We start from the raw sequence: 10,468 nt of genomic DNA, 5'->3' as shown, positions 1-10,468 counted from the left end.
GGAATGGAATGCACAGGATTGTGGGATATCAAAGGCAGTGAAGGATACATCTATGCTGCCTTCAAAATTCGATCAGAAGAAGGTACCTCCGGAGACAGGAAGTAAAGCAGAATTTGGATTCGGATGTTTTAGAGCTTTCGGATGCAGCCCATGTTACAGTAACGCTATTGCAAACAGGAACAAGTAAACTACAGAAATTTCCTTTCGGCGCGTTATTTGAGCAGACTTTGCTTTTCCGGTGAGCGTGAGCGGTACCAGAGACTGTACATATGCGGTACGCACATTCATAGAGCGAAATATTGAGCGGCGCGTCAAACCGCGCAGTGACGAGGAGAGTGAAATCTGCGTGCTGAACACAGCCGCGCAGAGCAGGGCGGGGCGCGCCATATATATTATTATTATATGTATATTTTTGGCAGTTTTTCTCTTTCGGCCGAATACCGAAAATGCCATTTTCAGCGGCCAAAAATTCGGTGCATCCCTAATAGCTGTACACTCACTACTTTACATTGTAGCAAAGTGTCATTTCTTCAGCGTTGTCACATGAAAAGATATAATAAAATATTTACAAAAATGTGAGGGGTGTACTCACTTCTGTGAGATACTGTATATATATATATTATTCTTCATTTGAATTATTAATTTTGATTCACTGATTAATTTGAATCACTTACTCAGAAGTGTTCCGTTGGACTGCATTTTACCTTCAATTTTTGTCATAAAATACATCTGATTGAAAATGGCTTTCATATTGTACAGCTGGTTGTTTTCACAAAACAAAAATTGACAAAATTACTCAAAAAGGAATTAGATTCATAGTGGACAGTTCATTGTCCCACTTACATTGCTCCTTTCCAGATAAATAAGATTAATTTTTTTAATAAAAAATACTTTTTTTATTGATTTGAGATAAAATTATGATATATAAATCTGCAGAGTGAGACGAGACAAGTTAGCAAAGATAGTTTGGAAATTATTTCCCTGATTCAATTATTATTATATTCAGTTTAACGGTCAATGTACAAAAATATTCGACCTGCTCAGAATCAAGTATTCTAGAGAAATGTTTTATTATGTTTATCATTGTTTTTGATTAGCTTATGTAAATTACATCAAATGTGTTTTTGAAAAAAGTTCTTTACAATTGAGTGATTTTTAAACACTTGCAAATCAGTTTGACCAACTCATTGAAAATAATGATTTGTTCAGGGATCAGAATAAGTTATTTAAAAAGGATTCAGACAGTAGTTGATCAGGGATAAGTTTGGATGTTGGACAGGATTCTGACACGGTCTTTGGTCATTTGATGACAGCATTACGAAGCCTTCACGGGTTGACCTTTAGACGTTGTGTTAGATGCGTTGGGAGTTTCTCTCAGCGTTGTCTTCCTGCCAGAGGGTCCGTCAAGGCTACGGGACACTGACAGAGAGAGAACGGCTTTCAGATTCAGCTCACACCCCCCTGCATATCAGCCTCCTGTAAAACAGCCCAATTTAGCCCTGACACTAGCGCAAACGTCTACGTGCATCTGTCAACACTGATTCCTTCAGTCAGCTCAGAAACAGCTCACAGTCTGCGCACATACATACACAGCTTTCTTACATGGACGTATGAGCTCACTAACATGCTCTCAACATCCTTCTGCAAACGTGATTATATCATGAAAATAAAAAAAGTGAACACCTGATCTTTAAATGACCCTTTTGTCTGGTTCAGACAGTTACAGATGTTTAATTGAAATACTTGATTAAATAATTAAAAGAAAAAGTTTAACATGTTTACACTGGCGCCATAGCCTAATATTTAATGCACTGTGACACACTGAGTTAAGTCACCACAAGTTTGATTAGTGTTTCCCATTATTTTGCTTATCATTTCCTGTCTTTACATCATATCAATTAAAGTGGCAAAAAGAACAAAAATACATCAAATGAAATGTTTATTTTTTTTGTATACATATTTTGAATGTAGATTTATTTGTTTATGAAAGCCCATTATCGTCCAGTCTCTTTACAAGGACAATTATGTGAATTATTGAATTTTTATTTTATTTTGATAGTATTATGTTGCGTCTTTTATTTTAGTATCTTTTATTTAGTGCTTTTTAATTTTATATTTTATTGTAGTTTATTTTTTCTATCTTTTTTCAGTTTTTACATTATTTTATTATATATATTTTTTTGTGTGTTTTGTATTTTTTATTTTAACTTGCTTTTATTTTATTTTATTTAGTTGTATTTTTATTGTATTTAGTATTTAATTTATTTTTAATTGGTCTTATTTTTATGAAACATTTATTGTATTTTATTTGTTCTTTTCTTTTATTTAATTATATTTTAATTCATTTTATTTTTATTGTATTTTTCTACTTTATTATTTTACTTTATTTGTATTTTAATTTATTACTAAATATATTTCACACCATCAGCAATACAATGGCATCATTTTGGGACAGCAGATGAAAATCAGCCATCTTGGCTAAATCTGGCACATTTGTTTTAATTCGATGTGCTAATTAATGTGTATTGTCCCTGTCAAACATTCTGGATGGTTAATATTGTTGTCTTTTTCTTTTTTGCAGTAGTCTCTTTCTCTTTTTCCTGTAAGTGAAACCCTCTTGGTTTCACATTCCATATATCTCAATCACCAAACACTGAATTAAACATATGAACACATGCTTTACAAACCAGCACATGCACACACTTCACAGTCAGTGCTAATTTTTGTGAATAGTGCAGTTTTTTTGTATGTGAAGTGTTTTTTTTTTTTTTGCATGTGTGAGATAAAAAGCAGTAGTGGAGGATTCAGATTTTTCTGTACTTTGGGAGTCCGTAGGGGCTTGAGTAGTGCCTCCCTGCTGGGCTCTTGCCTCTGCGCCTGGCTGGGCAGCTCCAGAAGAGGCGGGAAAGAACAGGAACCTCCGGGCCCCAAGGGAAGAACCTCAGACAGGACCACACAGATGGGCCGGCAGCTTAGTGCTTAAGAGAGATACAGAACGACAGAATGAACGAGAGAGACTGACTGACTCGTTGATGAGAGAAGCACTCAGCCTGTCTGCCCAGCAAGTCACAAAACTAAAGAAGAAAAAACAGATCATAATTAGTATGAGAAGGTTTTCATTTTGCAAAACTGCTGCGCTCTGTTATTGGATTGTGGCAAATTGGTTGAAGATCTGAGTTTGTTGCTGAAAGGTTGTAGGTTCAAACTCTGTAAAGAGCAATCCTTCTGACGTCAAAGATGTTATAAGTAATAAGTATACTGTAGGTCAGTTTGCATAAAGCAGTTGCTTACAGAAAGAATATTTAGTGTCTTCCTCTTACGATGTAATTAAAGTGACTCTGAGAGCTGGGTTGAGAACGACTGCTCTCTCAGCCTGGTCCCTGTGTGGTCCTTTGTAAATATTTGATATGAACTTTAGTCATGAATCTGAGCTGCCGCTTGACATTTCAGTGCACTGCAATTAGAATTCTCCCTCAAATAGTATTCTTTAATTACACTTGGGAATGTCATAGTTATGGTCCAGGCATGCTAGGTGTAGAGCTGCTAACTCTGCAATCACCAGCCGCTATGTCAACATCCAATCAGGGATAAGTATTAATGAGGTAATGGAAGCAGCAGTCAGGACAGCTGTAAAGGTGAAGGCGGTGTACCGAAACCTAGTGAGCCTACATAGACAGCATTTTTAAGGGAATGCTTCACCGAAAATTCTGATATCCTTTTACTCACCCCAATGTTGTTCCAAACCGGTGGGACAGTTTTGAAGAATGCTGGAGTCCATACTATGGAAGTCCATTTCCAGAGAGTCATAATTATGATAAAGTTGAAACTGTGAAATTATGACATGGAAAGTAATTATAATAATTATAACTAACTATTCAAATTATGACACAATAAAAATTTCAATTATGACATGTCAACATTTTGTCCCAATTATGACTTATCTCATAATTTTTGACTTGTCATAATAGTTTTTTTATCTCATAAATTTGACTTTTTAGAACTTAGAACTTCAAGTTTGTCATAATTATGATTTACCAAAGTATGATTTTCTTTTTCTTATGTGGCAGAAATGCAGTAGCCCCTCACTGCAGAACACAAGATCCAGGGGGCATGGTTGGATCCACATCTAGGGGGTGGAGATTGGTAGATTTAGGGGTGGAGATGTGTGGGTTTAGGGATCAGGGGGCGGAGACGGATAGGTTTAGGTATATGTAAGGTGGGAGGAGTTGGATCTGGATCCAACCACGCCCCCTGGATCTTGTGTTCTGCAGTGAGGACCATCTCCAGAAATGGGCTTCCATATTGTAGACTGAAGATTTGTATGGACAAAAAACACTGAAACAAAGTATCTTATTTTGTGTTCCACAGAAGGAAGAAAGCAATACAGGGAAGACAACAGGGAAGAAAAGTCAGTCACAGTTTCCAGTTCAGGCCCACTGTAAGGACTCGAAACCTCACCTTTCAGTTAAATAGAGTTTCTAGCCTGATTTTATCTCATAATTTTGACTTATGCCATAATTGAATATTTTTATCTCATAATTTGTTTTTTTTAATCTAATTGATTTTATCTCATAATTTTGATGTAATGATGGCATAAAGAGTCAAAATAATGACATCAAAATTATGAGATAAAAAATAATTATCATAATAGTGTAAATTATGAGATTACATATTGTGATTATGGCATAAAGAGTCAAAATTATGACAATATGTAATCTCATAATTTACACAATTATGAGAATTATTTTTATCTCATAATATTGACTTTTTATCTCATAATTTGTATCATAGTTTTGACTCTTTATCTCATAATTATGATTTGGCATCTCATTATTTTTATTTTTTAATTTTTCACAAACCATTATGGTTTACCAAAGCATTTTTTTTCTGATGTGGCAAAAACGAGCTTCCATACCATTGACTTTAATTGTAATTATAAAACATAGAGACAAAATATCTTGTTTCGTGTTTCACAGAAGAAAGTCAGGGAAGAAAAGCTAGTTGTAATGTCCGGCTTTCATGTAATTTTTTTTATATAGATTTTGTAGCCTGATTTTATCTCATAATTTTTACTTTTTTTTATCTCATTGTAATCTCTTAATTTGGTCTTTTTTATCTCACTATCTCATAATTTCATCTTTTTATCTCATTGTTTTTATCTCATAATTTTTATGTCATAATTGTGACTTTTTGTGCCTTTTGACTCTTTATCTCATAATTATGATTTGGCATCTCATTATTTTTATTTTTTAATTTTTCACAAACCATTATGGTTTACCAAAGCATTTTTTTTCTGATGTGGCAAAAACGAGCTTCCATACCATTGACTTTAATTGTAATTATAAAACATAGAGACAAAATATCTTGTTTCGTGTTTCACAGAAGAAAGTCAGGGAAGAAAAGCTAGTTGTAATGTCCGGCTTTCATGTAATTTTTTTTATATAGATTTTGTAGCCTGTAGGTCTTTTTTATCTCACTATCTCATAATTTCATCTTTTTATCTCATTGTTTTTATCTCATAATTTTTATGTCATAATTGTGACTTTTTGTGCCATAATTACAACAGGGAAGAAAAGCTGTTTGTATGTCCAGCTTTCAGTTAAAGGAGCCAGACCTTTTGATAGTTTGTAGCCTGATTTCTATTTATTTATTGATTTATTTTTTGAGAAAGAGGGGCAGAATGTTTACTGTTGTTGTTGTATTGCTCTTTCTCAAATCAAGTTGATAGGAACAAGTACAGTATGCCTAGAAAGTGCCGATTCATTTTAGAGTGCTGCCTATGTAGGCAGTGTATAGCAAAGCAGCTCACAAGGTTTTGGTACAGAGCCAATGAATCCTGCCTCCATAATACACATGGCCACTCTCATTCACTTTAAGTCTCTTCCTTACTCTCTCTCTCTCTCTCTTTCTTTGTCTTTTCCCTCGTATCACTGAACCCAGCTTTTGAGTGCTGCTCAAATAGAGAGGGACCACTGGACTGGAAATTGCTCTCCCTACATGTCCCCTCTCTCTCTTTCTTTCTCAGCTCTGTGTGTAGGGTGGTTGCGGATAATTGTCTCTCTGTGCCATACACAGCTGTAGCCGAGGGGTGTTGGACAGCACAGAGAGTTCAGTGTCCCAGTGGGGGACCCATCAGTGTGTTGGACTCAATTAATCCTCTTTCAGCTGGTTAACACTAAAAATATAACTCCTCTTCCTCGCTACTCTGTATTCAAGCCTTTTGCAGAAACTACGAGCGGCCAGGTGTGATCACACAATGTCTGTTTGTGTTTTGCAGTCTTTACGGGCGACACATGCAGGCCAACCCAGAGGCGCCCAAAAAGAACGCCGACAAATCCAAGAAGATCAGCCGCAAGCCGCTGGCGGCCAAGAACAAGTAACGAAGAGGGTGACGAAGAGCTGATCCGACCATCCGAGATGATGAACCTCACTGCATGTGCCTTTCCATTTGATATTTATTCAGAACTTATGTTTTATATTGCTTCAGTATTACGTTAATCATGTAACCTCCAGTTGACTCCACTCTTGATATGCCCCAGCCATTTTTTCCAAGTGTCCTTCTTGTCCAATGCCACTTTTTGCCTTCAAAGTGCCGCTTCTGTCAAGTCAGACCTGTGTTGGGTGCTAATCAGCTTTTCTGAACGTGTTTGTTGTGTCTCGAGAGGCGGCAGGAGTTTTGTCCTACTCGGCCATCCAGACGAGGAGAGCGGTGAATTTTGGGAGGTGGTGACGAGCGTTTTGTAACCGTACAGGGATTTAGAAGGAGTTTGGGGTCTTAGTGGACTCTGAGCAGGATTGTGTCAAGTCTCCGGGGGGAAACCGCTGACTGCTTCCTCTGCCTCTTAATGACCGATATGAATGGCTGCAAACAGGAGTTTCAGATGGTACACAGCAGATTCCAGACAGAAACACCCCGGTGGCCATTTGAGAGGGTCAACAAGATATCGCAACAAACCACAGATGGTGTTCTCTGAAGCGGTTGGCCATTGTTTCTTACTGTTTCTTACTTCTAGTTAACATGACGGTGTAACTTTTTACAGAACAACATACAGTTGTATTTGTAAAGAACCAGTTTCTTGAACCGGTTAATCATGCAATAATATTGCCATTTCTGCCGTCACTACAGTTTTATGTTGCGTACACTAACATCTTCTAATTCTGCAAAGCTTGGCTGAATTTGAAGTTTTATTTTTTATGTATGTTATTTCTTATTTTTAAAGGTCACAAGCCATTTCATTGCAATCACATTTAAATTTGTAATATTTGACTATGTTTTATCATATGCACACAATGCAGTGTGCTATGTACTGAATTTTTGACATTGAAATAAAGTCACCATTTTGTTGGACGATTCAGTTTTTTCTTTCAGCAGTCGTAAGTTGGAAAGAACTTGGAATGACCAAGAAAATCTTCTAAAATGTATACTTCCGTTTAAAGGTTCAGGTTGGTAAGACTTTTATTTTTAATTGTTAGAAAGACGTCTCTTATGCTCACCAAGTCTGCATTAATTTAATTTAAATTATAGTAAAAAATGGTAATATTGTGAAATAATATTACAATTCAAAATAACTTTTATATTTGAATATATTGTTAAATGTAATTTATTCCTGTGATGCAAAGCTGAATTTTCAGCATCATTACTTCAGTCTTCAGTGTCACATGATGCTTCAGAAATCATTCTAATATGCTGATTTGCTGCTCAAGAAAATTTCATATTATTATCAAAGTTGAAAACTTTTTTCTGCTCAATACATTTAAGCATTTTTTCCAGAACAGTATGCATTTTATTACATTTTTTTCTAACAGTGTTAAAGTCTTTACTGTGACACTGAAGACTAAAAATTTGAAGCATGTATTTTCTATTTTTGGGAATTGCCACCAATCTGAAGTCTTATTAAGTGCTTGGAAGATAAGTTAAAGTTTGAAGCTCCTTGCAAGAAAGTTCTGAAGCGAATGCTTGATTTGCAGGGTGTGATCTGAAACAGCTACAGAGGATCATCACATCTAAAAATTATCTTCCCATCGGAGACCCTGTCATGGTCCAGACCACCTCAATGACAGCAGATCAGGGGTAAAGGAGCTGACCTTTCAATGCTGTGAGTCAGATGATGATGGGGTGTGCGCTTGTGTTTGTAGAAGGTCCGTGATAGCCGCATGGGATTTCCTGTCTCTCTTTGCTAATATTCTTCTCACATTATTATTACCCCGTCCAGACGCCGCTGTCCTCCTCGTTCACGCTCCCAGCAGGCACATCTGTCCAGCACACGTTCGCCCCGATACACTTTCCTTTTGCGCTCAGCAGGAACATCTGTCCATGGCAAAGTCCACACCGTGTACCGAACCTCTTCCACTCTTCAACTGTCTTGTGACCCTCTGGATTCTTCATCCACTTTCGAAAGTTTTCTTTGGATTCCAAACGGTGAGAGGTGTGGTTTGTAAAAGTTTTCCGCAAACTGTTAGACATTCGTTACGGCCCAAAGTCTTTAGCCGATCAATCTCTTGCTCTGCGGAGAAGCGGTTGTTTAGATCCCGACCCGAGCTTGTCCCATCCTTCTGCCAGCGTCGATAGGAAGTGGGACGTTGAAGTTTAAAAATTAGTCTGAATGGCGATGGATCACCATGCGCCGACAATTACTCACTGACCTTTCAGAGGAATCCTTGAATGTCTTTTTCTTTTCCTTGAGTTACAGACTTGTAGCGATTTTGCTTGGCTTGATTACTTTTTTTGTTTGTTTAGTTTGTTTTATCACCCTGTTTAAAACGATTTCTCGTGGCGTACTCTCTATGCAGCTCATACGCTGAAGGGCATTACGGCCCTCGCTAACCGAGGTCATTGATTTTTGCCGCTTGATTTATGGGGCCAGGGAAACTCCTCTGGAGAGCAGGTCCCATGCCGACCAATGAAATGGCGTCGCCGGAGACGCTGTTGAACCTAGAATTTCATCAAGCGCTGAGGGTAAACAGTATGGATAGTGGCCCATTGTGTTGTCTGAAGATAATTGGAAGCGTTCGAGACCTTGCCCAGTTAAAACTCAGGACAATACAACAGATTCGGTGCCAACGGTGCAACCAGTCCATCTAACCAATAATCACACGAAACAGAGGTTACTAACCAACTAACCTGTTGAAATCTTGAGAGATGCACCTCAACCGTTTAGTAACACACAGTCGTGCAACTGCAAGGTGGTCGATTCCCAGATTGGAGTTAAATGAATGATTTGTTCTTGCATCCTGTAGTGGCAGTGCATCACTGGCAGGTCTATACTATTGGCATACGTGTCGTTTAGTGGTTGCGCCGTTACCTTCAAAGCTCATTCTCAGGGATACGTGAATAAACATTTTCAATAGCTTAATTTTTCACTGTGCAGTGACCTAGAACATCAACTTGATTAAAAGGGGACTGTGCGAATCCAAAAGTTTGGGTTGCACATCTAAAAGTAAAAAAACTAAACACGTTTCAATGATATAAAAATATTCAAAAATCCAAATGTATTAAAAGATGTCTAAACTAAAATTCACTCAAAATAATATTTAACAAAGCATAAGTGTGTGTGTTATATACATACTTACATTAGTAAATTAGGGGGCCAACACTTTTTCACACCACTATATATATATATATATATATACCTGCAAACTCACAAGAGGTAAAAAAGGTGACATACATGCATACATAGCCTATAATATCTTAATAATTGGCCTTTGCCTCAGTACAATGACAAGTTATATATTTGATTTATACTCTTGACTGATCAAAATGTTATTTTTATATTTTTGGTTACATTGTATTGTTTATTTTTTTAAATTATGATTAGAATATTGTATTTATTTAAACATATAAATGCGTTTTGCTGATTAAATATTGTTGATAATTAGTAGTAGTTCCAAATAAGTAGCTTGAAATAGATTTCATGGGTTTTTAACTTCAGAAAGTAGGCCTGTTTCATATTTTAAAAAGGTATTCATCTCAAATCAATGTTCATGATCACCAGGTTCCCTCAAGACAGTGACAACTTGTCCCGTTATATTTCAAGTGTTTTGAACAGTCTAGATTTGCGTTAAAATGCTGTTTTTGTGTCCTGTGTTGATGTCTGATGTGTGATTTAGCGTTTTGGTGTGTTATAAGACAGCGCTGGATCTCTCCCTCCCTCTTTTTCTCTCGGGTCCTGCGCTGCGCTCACACTCACGCAGAGCGTCTCAGTTCTCCAGATCTTCATGACATCCAACTTGATCCAGCTCATCCCGTCTTTTGTGCACAGAGGAAAGACTTTAAAAGCGAGGGAAGGATATCAGGGTGTGTTCGCGGATCTCAGGCAGCTTTACTCGTCCATCGGTGGAGTTTTTCCTTTGCGCGTCCACATGTGGAGAGACGCTGATGGTGATGCGCTTCTGGAGAGCTGATGCTGATGCTGAAGCGGGGCTGTGAGTGAGCCAACATCAGCAGAAAAGAAGTTAAGTGAGAGAAGAA

General features: G+C 37.3%; 1 long non-coding RNA gene across 1 annotated transcript; it reads left to right on the top strand.

Moving 5' to 3' along the window:
• The first annotated feature begins 4,368 nt into the window (after positions 1–4,368).
• On the top strand, positions 4,369–7,348 carry LOC107732111 (uncharacterized). The gene is made up of 2 exons (XR_001638837.1): positions 4,369–4,438; positions 6,278–7,348. It is a non-coding gene; the product is annotated as an uncharacterized LOC107732111 (long non-coding RNA).
• The last annotated feature ends 3,120 nt before the right edge of the window (positions 7,349–10,468 follow it).

This window comes from Sinocyclocheilus rhinocerous, unplaced genomic scaffold (genome assembly GCF_001515625.1).
Source record: "Sinocyclocheilus rhinocerous isolate Xijiao unplaced genomic scaffold, SAMN03320098_v1.1 scaffold97, whole genome shotgun sequence".
Lineage (NCBI taxonomy): Eukaryota > Metazoa > Chordata > Actinopteri > Cypriniformes > Cyprinidae > Sinocyclocheilus > Sinocyclocheilus rhinocerous.
This window is presented reverse-complemented; position numbering and strand designations above follow the sequence as displayed.